At 40.2% G+C, this 8,264-nt stretch overlaps 1 long non-coding RNA gene across 1 annotated transcript; it reads right to left on the reverse strand.

Annotated features, from left to right (window-relative positions):
* Window positions 1-310: 310 nt before the first annotated feature.
* On the reverse strand, window positions 311-606 carry LOC124681185. The gene is made up of 2 exons (XR_006995751.1): window positions 570-606; window positions 311-487 (listed from the first exon to the last, which is right to left on the reverse strand). It is a non-coding gene; the product is annotated as an uncharacterized LOC124681185 (long non-coding RNA).
* Window positions 607-8,264: the final 7,658 nt, after the last annotated feature.

The raw sequence follows: 8,264 nt of genomic DNA on the forward strand, positions 1-8,264 counted from the left end.
ATTAGATAAGGATTAGAACTTATCACCCATTCGGTACTGCGAAAGAGAAATTTTGTGAAGTACAATTACAAACATGTAACACAAAATAAACTTAGAGAAGAAAGGATGCTTACTCCAATGACTGGACATCATCAACCATGCTAATGCGTAAGCAAAGTTCATCTATTAAGTCAGAGTTTGTTGGTTTGAAATACGGTGAAAGGCCCAACGATAGTGATAGAGGCTCCACTTCTGATGATTCCATTAAGTTGGCCTTTGTTGGATCGAGGGGCGGTAAAAGCACCAATGACGGTGACACGAGCTTAACTTTTGATGATGAGTTTGATAATTTTGTTTTCTTAGGTGGATCATCCAGAATCATACAATCGGTGGGATCCGTGTTATCTTCCTCATCAAGGGACAAATCTTGATTTCTTATGTCATCATTGTTCAATTCCGAATCGACCAATATTACCGCCAATTTTGTCCTAAAATTTATCATGTGTTCCTAGCATAGTAATCAGAATTAGCTTCTACAACAAGAATAATAATAATACAATATTTAACGCATGATACCAAGTGAAATATACCTGGTAGAAAATGTCAGACAAAATATTTCATGTCCAGTATTTCATGAAATTTAACATCCACAATCCACATGATGACCTGAAAGATTAGATTGTAAGGGTATTTCACCCTTATCCATTATTTTCGTAACGATGACACCGTGCTAAAGTATTTGGCCTAATGTGTTTATAAGGATAATCTCAGGTATTAGGCAATGAGGCGTAAATGGTGTATCAAAGGAACAAGAAGGCTAAAGGGGACCCCCATTTCAACAACAATCAAAAAGGGGTTACATGAGAAATCCGGTCACCAGCCCGGTCCAACCGGGCCAGCCACCGGCCAGTCCGGCGTGTTGGCCGGTCAACCGGCCGGAAACCGGGCTCCAAAAGAGAAGCCAGCAGATCCGGTTTGCAGATCCGGTTTGCGCCCGGTCAACCGGGCTCCTGACCGGCGGGACCGGCTCCCCGTCCGGTCGACCGGTCGGCAACCGGGCAGCAACCGGCCACCAACCGGAGAAGCGCCAGGACGACGCAAACCAGCCCCGGTCACTGATCCGGTCTGACCGGCCTCACGACCGGGCTGTCCGGTATGTGGCCCGATCTGACCGGCCTCACGACCGGGCTGTCCGGTCTGTGGCCCGGTCAACCGGGTTTGTCGAGGAAAAATGCTGAGGTGGCAAGTGGCAACGGCCAGATTTTGAAGAACACTATAAATACCCCTTCTTCTACCTTGGAAGGGTTAGGCAACATACTACAAGTCTGTTCTTGAGCTCTCTCTCTCTTACTCCATTGCTAGAAACACCAAAAGCCTCGAGATCTCCCTCCTCCTCACCCAAACTCAAATCCCTCCGGGAATCACTAGAGGAGGACCCGATCTACCGTTCTACCAAGCCAAATCTCATTCCCCCTTGTATTCATTGAGAAGCTTGCTTCCTAGGGTTCCTTGGAAACCCTAGGTGGGCAAGAGGAGTCCGGAAGCATCCGGGCGGTGGATTTGCTCCGGGCAAGATTGTGAAGGTTTGGAGGCTACCTCAAAGTCTACCACAAGTGAGTGAGCTATTCCTTCGTGGGATAGGCTCCGGAGAATAGGGTGAGCCTTCGTGGCGCGGGGAATCCTTCGTGGGACCTCCACTCCTCCAAACGTGACGTACCTTGTTGCAAAGCAAGGGAACACGGGAATACATCCTCGTCTCCGCGTGCTATCGGTTATCTCTAACCGAACTCCTTACTTGTGATTTAATCGCTCGTGAGAGCCTTCGTGCTCGAGTTAGTTGTATCCTCATATAGGTTGCTTCACCTAGTTTGCATTAGGCTCACCTTTATATTCCGCAAAGCCTAATATTGCAAAGGAAGAATTAAAATCTGTAGAAACCTATTCACCCCCCTCTAGGTTTACCATCTCTATACTTTCAATTGGTATCAGAGCCTGGACTCTTATTAAGGGCTTGTGGTGACCCGCCATACCACTGCATGGTGTAGTATGCAAGTCTGATATAACACCAATGAAACACCGTTCCACTAGTATTATATCACTCAGAGTGGTACAACGGAAACATATGCGGGTCCAAGGCATGTCTATAGAATTACAACATCGAGTCTGTTACATAAGATCAGCACAACCTCCTACTTTACAATGAGGTAAATCTGCAAATAAACTCCAGAAGAACGACTCGTAGTCTAATCCTATCACGAACTCTATTGGAAGAGTATTTAACTAGCTAAAGAGGCTAAGAATAGATTCTAGCTAAGTAGGAGCTAGGTTTAGGAAACTAGTTCCCTTCTATGGCTAAACTAGGTTTCCTCCTTGATGTATGTGATATCTGACTCCTCCGACAGGGTCCTGTCTCTTGAAGTAGTTGTTGACTCCTCGACCTTCGAGTTGCACTGTAGATACTCCTTCGATGCCTCCATATCTAAGCAGGGGATTTAAGAGTGGGATGAGTACGAGCGTACTCAACAAGTTCATTATAGGAAAGAGGTGTTTAATGCACTAGCTACAGCATTAGACCAGAAAGTCTAATACCAATGCAGGTTTTCATAACCATTTCTTCAAGAGATTGCTTTTATTTCAAAGAGCTATGTCCGTCAGCCTTCACCGGTTTACTAGAACTTCATGGAGTTCCTTTCCGGCAGCGTTCGCAGTTCCATATCCCGGAACAGGGAGTGACAGGTCACGGTTCTTTACACTCTGCAGAGGTGTGTTGCTTTACCCATAAGAGATCTTAACCTTGGTGCCAACCGGGCATATTCCCCGTCCACACTTCCTATGGTGTGAGGCCCGGTATAAGGTCTAGCCAATCATGTTCCTCCGCTACCTCGCACACCCACCCTTTGTTGCATACCCCGACCCTGGGTCCTCGTCGGTTCTCTTATACCAATTAAGGATGGACCCCGACCACGACAACAGTTTGGGACTCGTTAACCAAACTCCTTCGCCGGTAGCTGCAACCCATCATAGACCACTTACCGTGGGGAATTAGAATGGGATCCCCACCCCACCGCTTGCCCAACCTGGGTCAAGTGTCTACGGTAAGCGCATCCGTTGATGTACGAGAGGTGGAAACACTTTTGACTACTCCGTCCCACTCCGGATCTTATGGTTAACACGGGTATTACGACACAAGAATCACTGGCGACATTTGTTGTTTAATCCTAGATGGATATTAACCCTTGCAATGGAACCTCCACCATATCAACACAATCCATGGTTCCATTGCCCACCACATAGTCATATTCATAGTTATGAAAGTAGTGGTTTTGGTTTTTATGCAATAGTGATAACCATAATACTTTGCAAGTAATTTGATAGAAATACTCAAATGACATGAGCAAGTGATGAACTTGCCTTTCTTGACTGCAAGATTATGCAGGCAAGGTCTTCGATACGCAATAACTCCAAATTCTGAAATAGCATCATCGTCTGATAAGGACGATGTTTAAAAGATTGGCAAGGATGCAATAATGCATAAATATGAGATGCAATCGCTCTAAGCGTGACCTAACCCCGATGATTTAGGATTAGTGAGTTGTAATGATTAGCTCAGGGTGTGTTGCACTTTTAAAGTGATTCACAATCAAGGTTCTTATTCAGGGTTGTGTTGTTTTAGAATTATAAGCAGATGGCAAAATGAATAGTAACAATCATACACAACCAGGAATAGTAGTTGTATAATAAGTAAAGAGCAGTTGTCAATTTTAAGTCCTATAATACATGGTTGATGATTACTTATTATATAATTCAAAAGAATAACTTTTGAAGAACATGTTCTAAAATGAAGAATAAGTATGATATTAGGTTTGTGGGGTTCTATGGTTTTCTATAATTCTAATTGGTTTCTGGAGTAAGTAGTAGATGGATCACAACAATGTTGGATTCATCAATACCTAGGGCTGGTAAGGTTGAGTTAAGCCTAGGCATCCTAAGCAAGTATTTATACATGGTTGTTATCAAGGTTGATTCATCCGGCTGGTGATTGCTAGCTAGAGTTTATAGGTTCTTATAAGCAGGGTTGAAGATGATTCCTTATTTTCTTCAAAAGAATAACTTTTGAAGAACATACTTCTTATATAATAAGAAGTATAACAATTAAGGTTGAGGTTGTCTAGGATTTACTGTTGGTTCTGTTAAGTAAGGAATACTTGGCTTCTAAATAGGGTGGTTGATAATTGGTATCCAACACTAGTAGGGTTTAGTGGAGTAGGGGATGTAATACAAAATAGTAGGTATGGTTGTTGTTAGGGTTCATCACGATGGTGTGATGCTAAATAGGAATGAATAAGGTTGATGGCTTTGGTAAAAGGATCTAGGGTTTACACTTGGTTATCCCTACTTAATTATCTAGGTCTGTTGAAGATGAACACATGGGATGCTAATTAGTAGTGATAGGGTTCCCATATCTTATGTGGATTTGAACTAGTATTTAATTGCTAGATATGAATCTATGATTACAAATGAAGTAACATGATCACAAGTTCTAACCTAGGGTTTAGGTTAGAAGCAAACTAGGATTCATATGAATTAATGGAGCTAGGGTTTGGTGCATAGTTGAATTAGGGTTTTAGGGTTCCACATAAAATTATGAGGTTATCACTTGGTTTATAATGAAACTAGGGTTTCCTAATTACCCTATAATTATTGGATTAATAACTTCATTAATAAAGTTGAAGTTATTAATAATTTTGAAATAAAAATAATATTAGATTTGATATTTTATTATTTTAAACAATTAATAATTGAGGCATTTATTAATTAGGGTTTTAAATCCTCCTAATAAGGATTTAATAAGTTAATAGAAAAGGAAAATTAACTTTAATGTTTTCCTTATTTACTTTCTGGTTTTTATTTATTTTAAACCTTTTTCCTAATTATTGAATTTTAACTGAATTTAGAACTAAAATTAAAGGCTTTAAATAATAAGTATTAAACAATTAAATTTTTATTAAAAATAAAAATTTAATTTTGTATTTTTATTAAATAGAATTTTCTTTTATAAGAATTTTGATGTCTTATTTTTATTTTTCTGAGTTAATATGATTTTTCTATAATTGTTTGAAGTTGCAGTATTTTCTGGATTTTAAATTTAAAACAGAAAAACTATTGAGTGCACCCGGGTGAGTTTCACCCAGAGTCACTGACGCGTGGGCCATAGGCCAGGTCACCTGCCACGGTGATTTTGACCAAAGTCAAAATCGCCAAGGTGGCCAGGGGGTGCTGGCCGGCGGCCAGACGGGATCATCGCCGGCGTATGCGGTCTCCCGCGGGGTCATGTGCGGGCTCGTTAGAACCAGGGCGACGAGACGAACAAGATAGTGGCGGCGCCGCTCCCTAATGGTCGCCGGAGCGGCGGCGGCGTTCATGTCCGACGGCGGCACACGGTGACCGATGGTGAGAGCGAGCTACGGCGCGAGCTAGGGCTTGATAAGATGCTCAAAAGACGCGCAAGATCACCTGGAAGCTTGCTGTAGGGTTGTCGGCGTTGATTGGAGACGAAGGCGTCGCGGCGGCCGACATTTTCCCCGCGGTACTGCGGAAGGGAAAGGCCGAATTCGCTCTCCTCCGAGCTCCCCATGACGCGCACTTTTACCAGATGAACGAGGACATCAAGGCGCTCCTATTGGGCCCAACGGCGGCTCCAGGGGTGACCGGAATCGGTGTGGCGGTGTGGTCTCCGGCGAGCTAGGGTTCCAATGTTTTGGTCGATTGAGATAGAAAGAGGGAAAATTGAGGGCTCCTACGCATTTTATAGGATCCCAGGCGTGTGCTGGCGGTCAACAACGCCGGCGGCGACGCGGGACGTGGCGATGGTTGGCTCGGTGGCGAGCCCCTGTGCGCCCCAGAGGAGAAGACGAAGACGACGCTCCCCTCCTCGTGTTTATCTGGAGCGAAGGGGTACGGGCCAGTGTTGGGCTGTGGTTTGGGGCTGGGCCTTGGGCTGTTCCTGGGCTGCCACGGCCAGGCTGCTGCTGGGCTGCTGCGTCTGGTAGGTCCAGGTAAACTTTTCTTTCTTCTCTTATTTCTTTTCTGTTTTATTTTCTGTTTTCCTTTTCTATTTTACAATCTGTTTTTAATTTAGACTTAAATAATTTTATAACAGGCAGGTAGTTTATAAATTGCTGTTCTTTAGGATTAAGAAAAGGATACATGCATTACTGCATTATTTTATGAATCACATTCAATATGTGAGCCTTATGACAATGTTTGAATTAGGTAATATTTTAGGTATTTATTTTAATTTTCCATTTCTTCTATATTTGGAACACAACTCCCTTTTGAATGATTGGAGTTGATAATTTGTACACCAAGTGCTTTATAGGTTATTCTTATGATTTGATTCTTATTTGAGAATTTAGTCATGTGCATATGATTTCATGCACAAAAAATATCTCTAAGGGCTTTATCTATTATTTGAGAATGCTATTACTTGTCTATTATTTTATGGGCATAACTAGGTTATAATGAATTTGGAAATTCTACTTGAATTACTTCCAAGTGTAGTCTTTATATGGTAGTTTAGTAACACCTTAAAATATTTAGAGTAGGTACTACTCTCATCATGGTTTGGTTTTGATATATGGAAATAAGTGGTTGTTAGCTACCCATTTAGTTTCAATTATAAGTCTTAACACTAGATTCATCTTATGTTCCATAATTAAATACAGGATTTAATTAGAGTGCACTTGTAGGATTATATTGCTATTTATCTAATGATACATGGATTGGAACTTAATTGTAGTTTAGGGTTTAGTTGTGATCACCCAAGTGATACTCAAACTAGGGTTGAGATTTAATTCTAGTTTGTAGAAGTGAGATGGCATCATATTGCATCTGCTAGGTTTTAATCTCTCCTAACCAAGGTAGTATGGTTACTTACTTAATTGTTTCTGTTCTCCTTTAGTTACTAAGGACTTGAGAATAAGTTTTATCTTCTACCAATTGACTTCTATTGTTAACCTCAATTTATCATTTAAGTAACTACATTGGTTAAAGTTCTTTTTATAGTTAACTTTGGTCATATGAATATATGGTTTCTCACTATATAAAGTATAGAGTTTTACTCTAAGGTTTTCTTAGGTTTCTTAAATGAAGAATATGTGTAATGTAGATATGGTAGAATTCTACTTATGATTACCAATTGAATCACAAGTTAAGGTTGGAATACAAGCCTAGGGTTGCCTACTAGTTGCCACCCTATGATTTCATGTGGTGAATGAGATCTACTTATCCTGTTAGGATTTATTCTCCATACCTCAAGTTCTTAGGGTTTATGATCATCACTTAATTAATAATGATCAAGGTTTGGCTTCCTAAGGATCTCTCATTAAATGGGGTTCTCACTTCCATGATCAAGCATTGTCTAGATTAACTAAACATAATATCTCCCTTATAGTTTCTTGAGTGGACATGGTTATGGTTGTCTCAATTATCTTGAGTATAACACCATGGTTTGAGCTTTCTCATTTAAGAATAGTTATTCTAGGGTTTATGGTGTACTCCCAATATTTATTTAGGTTACTGAGCCAAAGATTCAATTGTCTATCTTAGTTGGTTTATTCCACTCCTTATTTCACTAAGTTATGGATATAGTCTTATTCCACTTGGTATCTGGTGATCTCACCACTTCAAGGTGAAATGGTTTACCTAATACTTTAGTTCAAAGTTTAACATTGATTCTTAAATTGGTAAAGCTAGAATTAGTATGATTGGTCTCTCTCTCATTTGGGAAGGACTTGAATAATACTCTAGAGTTCCTCTTGAAGATGATAATCTGAATACTTGGATGTATATCCAAGGTTTAGCTCAAGGTTTGTTATTGCTTCTTTAATTATTAATATAGAACTCTCACCTCTCTAGGTTTGATGTATAATAACATGGAATAGAGAAGGATAAATATTTCTAGAGTTGATCTCCTTATTATGTTCCCAAGATTGAAATAGAATAAATACCATGAGGTTCATGGTAGGATCATGGATTAGTTTAAGACATGGAAAAGATAAGTCTAGAATAGTTCTCCATTTTATTGTTACTAGATTTATAGTTAAATAGATGTTCATATGTTATGTCCAAGATTACCATGTTATGATCTTTAATAAGATCAAGCAATTGATCATTGAGTAAAGTGTTGTTGTGTTGACTTTTAGTTCCATTTGATCTAACCCCTTACATCAAATCATCTCTACCCAAAACAAGGTTTTAACAAAGTCACATTGAGGTTTATAGCA

The sequence above is a fragment of the Lolium rigidum genome, unplaced genomic scaffold, assembly GCF_022539505.1.
Source record: "Lolium rigidum isolate FL_2022 unplaced genomic scaffold, APGP_CSIRO_Lrig_0.1 contig_35232_1, whole genome shotgun sequence".
NCBI classification, from domain to species: Eukaryota; Viridiplantae; Streptophyta; class Magnoliopsida; order Poales; family Poaceae; genus Lolium; species Lolium rigidum.